The 7,500-nt window shown below is 42.1% G+C and overlaps 2 non-coding genes across 2 annotated transcripts in view; one reads left to right on the top strand and one right to left on the bottom strand.

The window, feature by feature from the left end:
- Positions 1–242, bottom strand: part of LOC123687313 — a 1,906-nt gene extending 1,664 nt beyond the window's left edge. The window contains exon 1 of the ribosomal RNA XR_006749045.1: positions 1–242. This exon is cut by the window's left edge and continues 1,664 nt beyond it. This is a non-coding gene — a ribosomal RNA (small subunit ribosomal RNA).
- Positions 243–3,877: 3,635 nt separating this feature from the next.
- LOC123688478 lies at positions 3,878–3,996 on the top strand. Its single transcript, XR_006749995.1, has one exon. It is a non-coding gene; the product is annotated as a 5S ribosomal RNA (ribosomal RNA).
- The last annotated feature ends 3,504 nt before the right edge of the window (positions 3,997–7,500 follow it).

Below are 7,500 nucleotides of genomic sequence, written 5' to 3'. Positions count from 1 at the left end.
GAACCCGCCACCTATTGGTTTTGATCTAATAAAAGCGCTCCTTCCGTTCCCGGTCGGAGCTCTATTTGCATGTATTAGCTCTAGAATTACCACAGTTATCCAAGTAAATGTGGGTACGATCTAAGGAACCATAACTGATTTAATGAGCCTTTCGCGGTTTCACCTTAATTTGGCTTGTACTGAGACATGCATGGCTTAATCTTTGAGACAAGCATATGACTACTGGCAGGATCAACCAGGGAACTGCGTGCTTATACGATCGGTCCACGAGATTGCCGGTATGGCCAAACCCGTTCGCCTCTCGTCATGTGGCACTAGCCATGTCGATTGACTTCGACTAGCGCCGCACATCAGTAAGTGCAAGTCCTCGACGAAACGACGTAACAGCCCCCAGTCAGCATGAGACTCAAGCTATATATACATCATCATCATCTCGGACAAAACACCGATCAAAAATGAGAAAGTTTCTAGAAACAATCCCTCGCCAAGGCGTCCATATATAATACGAACCCCCGGCTATCAACTAATTTCTTATACACATTCCATCTCGACCCTTCGCTATACATGTGAATATAACGACACGGTGATTCGAGATTCAACAATATTTGTCGCTCGGAACGAATTGAGTGGTTGCAAATTTTTTGTGAACATAACCCGCAACGGGCAGAGGATCACGATTTTAAGGTTGGTCGCTTAAAGGCCATTCGACTACAAAGAGACGAAGCGGACCGCGACCTCGCTGCATGAGGTTGACGAAAGCGACCCAAGATGCGAAAGCCGAAACCAACACACCTTGCCAGTACCCAAACGCCGAGGTCGGATTCGGGTCTACCACTTACCAACTGAATATCATCCTAAAAAGAACTCCAAACAGTCTAGGACAGGACCCATTCTCCACCCCTTCTATATATGTCAGGAGAACCCCGGATTCCCCTCCAGACACGATTTAGCAAACTTTTCCCGATCGATCCGACCCACCGAGGCCGTTTCGACCGTTCGCCGCGCCTACTAGAGCTGATTTCTTCGGACTCCGATCAGAAAATCCGCCGATGCATGTCGTTAACACCTAGTCCGCCTCGTCCGATCGATCGAGGCCGTTTCGACCGTTCGCCGCGCCTACTAGAGCTGATTTCTTCGGACTCCGATCAGAAAATCCGCCGATGCATGTCGTTAACACCTAGTCCGCCTCGTCCGATCGATCTAGGCCGTCTCGAACCACCCATCGCGCATCGAAAGTCGCATCTCTCGAACTCCGATCCGGAAATCGGCCGATGCATCACGTTAACTATTTCTTATATATCTAATATAATATACATGGAGACGGTAAGAATTCTTTTAATCGAAGATATACATATACTTCTCATCAATATCCAAAAGCTTATCGAAAAATAAATTACTCAACTTTTACGTGAAGAATCGTTCACCCAAACCTTATCCCCTATATATGTCAGGAGAACCCAAGGTTCCCCTCCAGACACGATTTAGCAAACTTTTCCCGATCGATCCGACCCACCGAGGCCGTCTCGACCGTCCGCTGCGCCTACTAGGGCCGATTTCTTCGGACTCCGATCAGAAAATATACCGATGCATGTCGTTAACACCTAGTCCGCCTCGTCCGATCTATCTAAACAGTCTCGACGCACCCAACACTCTTTCAAAGTCGGATTACTCGGACTCAATCTGAAAATGGACCGATGCATGACGTCAACACTTAGCCCGCCTCGTCTGATCTATCTAAGCCATCTCGACCCACCCAACACGCCTTCCAAGTCGGATCACTCGGACTTCGATCTGAAAATCTCCGGACTCATTTTTATGAATATCCCCAGTCAGTAAGAACGTTATTTCGCCAATATATACCAACAATAAACCATATTCCAATAGCTGAACCAAAAATATAATTCCCGATCCAAACGTTCTGCATCGCCCAACGCGACCACCTTCCCTATATATGTCAGGAGAGCACAGGGTTCCCCTCCAGACAACACTTACGCTCTATCCCCGACTCTCGGTCGATCGATAGGCCAGGTCAGCGGTGTCTGTTTCGGCCGAAGCTCGGACTTTGGTCAAAATGTTCCGATACAAAATTTGAACCAAGATAGATACAGATATGATTCCTTCTTAAATATACGTTGATTATCGAACAGAATATGGTAAATATTTTGCGATGACCGAGGATTTCATGAATTTTTTTTTTTTTTCGAAAAAATTTTCTATTATCGGAATTTCCTCAAATTTCATTTGGTTGCCTCCTAATGCTTATTAAAAATGATAACCAACAATCAGAATCATTATTTATCATTTATTTCAATTTTTATAATGAAAAACGTTCACGTCCTTTCGCGCCTCTCGATCGTCGTTTACGTGATGCATCGGTCAGCCCTAGTTTACGTGGTGCATCGGTAAGATCGAGTTCACGTTCTGCATCGGTCTGCCCGAGTTTACGTGGTGCATCGGTAAGATCGAGATTACGTGGTGCATCGGTAAGATCGAGTTCACGTTCTGCATCGGTCTGCCTGAGTTTACGTGGTGCATCGGTATGATCGAGTTTACGTTCTGCATCGGTGTGATCTAGTTTACGTTGTGCATCGGTAAGATCGAGATTACGTGAAGCATCGGTATGATCGAGTTTACGTTCTGCATCGGTCTGGACTCTGAGATATATTTTCGACGTGAAAATGTTCCGATACAACTTTTGAACCAGGATAGTTAGAGAGATGATTTTTTCTGGGATGTACGTTGATTGGGGAATGGATTGTGGAAAATAACTTGCCATGACCGAGGTGTTCTCGAATTTTTTTTTTTTTTCGAAAAATATTTTCTGATTTTGGATTTCACTCAAATTTGATTTCGTTGCCTTCTAATGTGTTCTAAAAGAGTAAATCAGTAATCAGAATCGAAAAATATTTTTCGGATTTTTTTTTTTTTGAAAAAAAATTTTCTGATTTTGGAATTTCCTCAAATTTGATTTGGTTGCCTTCTAATGTGTTTTTAAAGCGTAAATCAGTAATCAGAATCAATATTCATTGTCGACTTTAATTTTTATAAGGAAAAATGTTCACGTCCTTAAACGCCTCCCCATCATTAGCCCGAGTCCAAGTCGATGTCAGTCCCGAGCGGACGGTGTCAGATACTACCTATCGCCCCGGTCTGGACTTGGCGAGGTATTTCGACGTGAAATGTTCCGATACAACTTTTGAACCAGGATAGTTAGAGAGATGATTTCTTCTATGTTGTACGTTGATTGTGGAATGGATTGTGGGAAATAACTTGCCATGACCCAGGTGTTCTTGAATTTTTTTTTTTTTCGAAAAAAATTTTCTGATCTTGAAATTTCCTCAAATCTGATTGCGTTGCCTTCTAATGTGTACTAAAAGAGTAAATCAGTAATCAGAATCAATATTCATTGTCGACTTTAATTTTTATAAGGAAAAATGTTCACGTCCTTAAACGCCTCTCCATCGTTACCCCGACTCCAAGACGATGTTAGACCGGAGCGGACGGTGTCAAATGCGACCGATCTCCCCGGTCTGGACTTAGCGAGATATTCCGACGTGAAATGTTCCGATACAAAAATTTAACTGTGATAGTTAGAGAGATGGTTCCTTTTGTGATGTACGTTGATTGTGTAATAGAATATGGAAATAAACTTGAGATGACCGAGGTCTTCTGGGATTTTTTTTTTTTTTCGAAAAATATTTTTCGATTTCGGAAATCCCTCAAATTTCATTGAGATATGTCCTAATGTGTTCTTAAAACTTAAATCAACAATCAGAATTAATATCCAAAAGTTATTTCATTTTTTATAAGGAAAAACGTTCACGTCCTTTCCGCTCCCAAAAAGTGAGATATCATAGAAAATATCGCTATATTTGTTGTTTACGGCCATACCACGCTGAAATTGCCAGTTCTCGTCAGAACACTGAAGCCAAGCAGCGTCGGGCGCGGTTAGTACTTGGATGGGTGACCGCTTGGGAACACCGCGTGCTGTAAGCTTTTTTTTTACGTTCTGCATCGGTCTGCCGAGATAACGTGGTGCATCGGTATGATCGAGTTTACGTTCTGCATCGGTAAGATCGAGATTACGTGATGCATCGGTAAGATTGAGATTACGTGGTGCATCGGTAAGATCGAGTTTACGTGGTGCATCGGTAAGATCCAATTCACGTTCTGCATCGGTAAGATCCAGTTCACGTGGTGCATCGGTAAGATCGAGATTACGTGGTGCATCGGTAAGATCGAGTTTACGTGGTGCATCGGTAAGATCCAATTCACGTTCTGCATCGGTAAGATCCAGTTCACGTGGTGCATCGGTAAGATTGAGATTACGTGGTGCATCGGTAAGATCGAGTTTACGTGGTGCATCGGTAAGATCCAATTCACGTTCTGCATCGGTAAGATCCAGTTCACGTGGTGCATCGGTAAGATCGAGATTACGTGGTGCATCGGTAAGATCGAGTTTACGTGGTGCATCGGTAAGATCCAATTCACGTTCTGCATCGGTAAGATCCAGTTCACGTGGTGCATCGGTAAGATCGAGATTACGTGGTGCATCGGTAAGATCGAGTTTACGTGGTGCATCGGTAAGATCCAATTCACGTTCTGCATCGGTAAGATCCAGTTCACGTGGTGCATCGGTAAGATTGAGATTACGTGGTGCATCGGTAAGATCCAGTTCACGTGGTGCATCGGTAAGATGGAGATTACGTGGTGCATCGGTAAGATCGAGATTACGTGGTGCATCGGTAAGATCTACTTTACGTTCTGCATCGGTCTGCCCTTGTTTACGTGGTGCATCGGTAAGATCGAGATTACGTGAAGCATCGGTATGATCGAGTTTACGTTCTGCATCGGTCTGCCCGATATTACGTGGTGCATCGGTCTGCCCTAGTTTACGTGGTGCATCGGTTTGGACTTAGAGATATATTTTCGACGTGAAAATGTTCCGATACAACTTTTGAACCAGGATAGTTAGAGAGATGATTTTTTCTGGGATGTACGTGGATCGGGGAATGGATTGTGGGAAATAACTTGCCATGACCGAGGTGTCCTCGAATTTTTTTTTTTTTCGAAAAAAATTTTCTGATTGTGGAATTTTCTCAAATTTGATTTGGTTGCCTCCTAATGTGTTCTAAAAGAGTAAATCAGTAATCGGAATCGAAAAATATTTTTCGGATTTTTTTTTTTTTCGAAAAAAATTTTCTGATCGTGGAATTTCCTCAAATTCGATTTGGTTGCCTTCTAATGTGTTTTTAAAGCGTAAATCAGTAATCAGAATCAATATTCATTGTCGACTTTAATTTTTATAAGGAAAAATGTTCACGTCCTTAAACGCCTCCCCATCATCAGCCCGAGTCCAAGTCGATGTCAGTCCCGAGCGGACGGTGTCAGATACTACCTATCGCCGAGGTCTGGACTTGGCGAGATATTACGACGTGAAATGTTCCGATACAACTTTTGAACCAGGATAGTTAGAGAGATGATTTCTTCTATGTTGTACGTTGATTGTGGAATGAAATACGGAAAATAACTCGCCATGACCGAGGTGATTACGATTTTTTTTTTTTTTCGAAAAAAATTTTCTGATCGTGGAATTTTCTCAAATTTGATTTGGTTGCCTCCTTATATGTTCTAGTAGCGATAATCAACAATCAGAATCAAAATCCATGGTCGGGTTTGATTTTTATAAGGAAAAATGTTCACGTCCTTTTTTACAACCCCGACTCATTGACGATGTTAGAACCGAGCCGGCGGTGTCAGATACGACCGATCGCCCCGGTCCCGATCGTCATTTACGTTGTGCATCGGTCTGCCCGAGATTACGTGGTGCATCGGTCTGGACTTAGAGATATATTTTCGACGTGAAAATGTTCCGATACAACTTTTGAACTAGGATAGTTAGAGAGATGATTTTTTCTGGGATGTACGTGGATCGGGGAATGGATTGTGGGAAATAACTTGCCATGACCGAGGTGTCCTCGAATTTTTTTTTTTTTCGAAAAAAATTTTCTGATTGTGGAATTTTCTCAAATTTGATTTGGTTGCCTCCTAATGTGTTCTAAAAGAGTAAATCAGTAATCGGAATCGAAAAATATTTTTCGGATTTTTTTTTTTTTCGAAAAAAATTTTCTGATCGTGGAATTTCCTCAAATTCGATTTGGTTGCCTTCTAATGTGTTTTTAAAGCGTAAATCAGTAATCAGAATCAATATTCATTGTCGACTTTAATTTTTATAAGGAAAAATGTTCACGTCCTTAAACGCCTCCCCATCATCAGCCCGAGTCCAAGTCGATGTCAGTCCCGAGCGGACGGTGTCAGATACTACCTATCGCCGAGGTCTGGACTTGGCGAGATATTACGACGTGAAATGTTCCGATACAACTTTTGAACCAGGATAGTTAGAGAGATGATTTCTTCTATGTTGTACGTTGATTGTGGAATGAAATACGTAAAATAACTCGCCATGACCGAGGTGATTACGATTTTTTTTTTTTTTCGAAAAAAATTTTCTGATCGTGGAATTTTCTCAAATTTGATTTGGTTGCCTCCTTATATGTTCTAGTAGCGATAATCAACAATCAGAATCAAAATCCATGGTCGGGTTTGATTTTTATAAGGAAAAATGTTCACGTCCTTTTTTACAACCCCGACTCATTGACGATGTTAGAACCGAGCCGGCGGTGTCAGATACGACCGATCGCCCCGGTCCCGATCGTCATTTACGTTGTGCATCGGTCTGCCCGAGATTACGTGGTGCATCGGTATGATCGAGTTTACGTGGTGCATCGGTAAGATCCAATTCACGTTCTGCATCGGTAAGATCCAATTCACGTTCTGCATCGGTAAGATCCAGTTCACGTGGTGCATCGGTAAGATGGAGATTACGTGGTGCATCGGTAAGATCGAGATTACGTGGTGCATCGGTAAGATCTACTTTACGTTCTGCATCGGTCTGCCCTTGTTTACGTGGTGCATCGGTAAGATCGAGATTACGTGAAGCATCGGTATGATCGAGTTTACGTTCTGCATCGGTCTGCCCGATATTACGTGGTGCATCGGTCTGCCCTAGTTTACGTGGTGCATCGGTTTGGACTTAGAGATATATTTTCGACGTGAAAATGTTCCGATACAACTTTTGAACCAGGATAGTTAGAGAGATGATTTTTTCTGGGATGTACGTGGATCGGGGAATGGATTGTGGGAAATAACTTGCCATGACCGAGGTGTCCTCGAATTTTTTTTTTTTTGGAAAAAAATTTTCTGATTGTGGAATTTTCTCAAATTTGATTTGGTTGCCTCCTAATGTGTTCTAAAAGAGTAAATCAGTAATCGGAATCGAAAAATATTTTTCGGATTTTTTTTTTTTTCGAAAAAAATTTTCTGATCGTGGAATTTCCTCAAATTCGATTTGGTTGCCTTCTAATGTGTTTTTAAAGCGTAAATCAGTAATCAGAATCAATATTCATTGTCGACTTTAATTTTTATAAGGAAAAATGTTCA

Source organism: Harmonia axyridis, chromosome X (genome assembly GCF_914767665.1).
Source record: "Harmonia axyridis chromosome X, icHarAxyr1.1, whole genome shotgun sequence".
NCBI classification, from domain to species: Eukaryota; Metazoa; Arthropoda; class Insecta; order Coleoptera; family Coccinellidae; genus Harmonia; species Harmonia axyridis.
The sequence above is the reverse complement of the archived record's forward strand: the minus strand, read 5'-3'. Positions and strand labels throughout refer to the sequence as shown.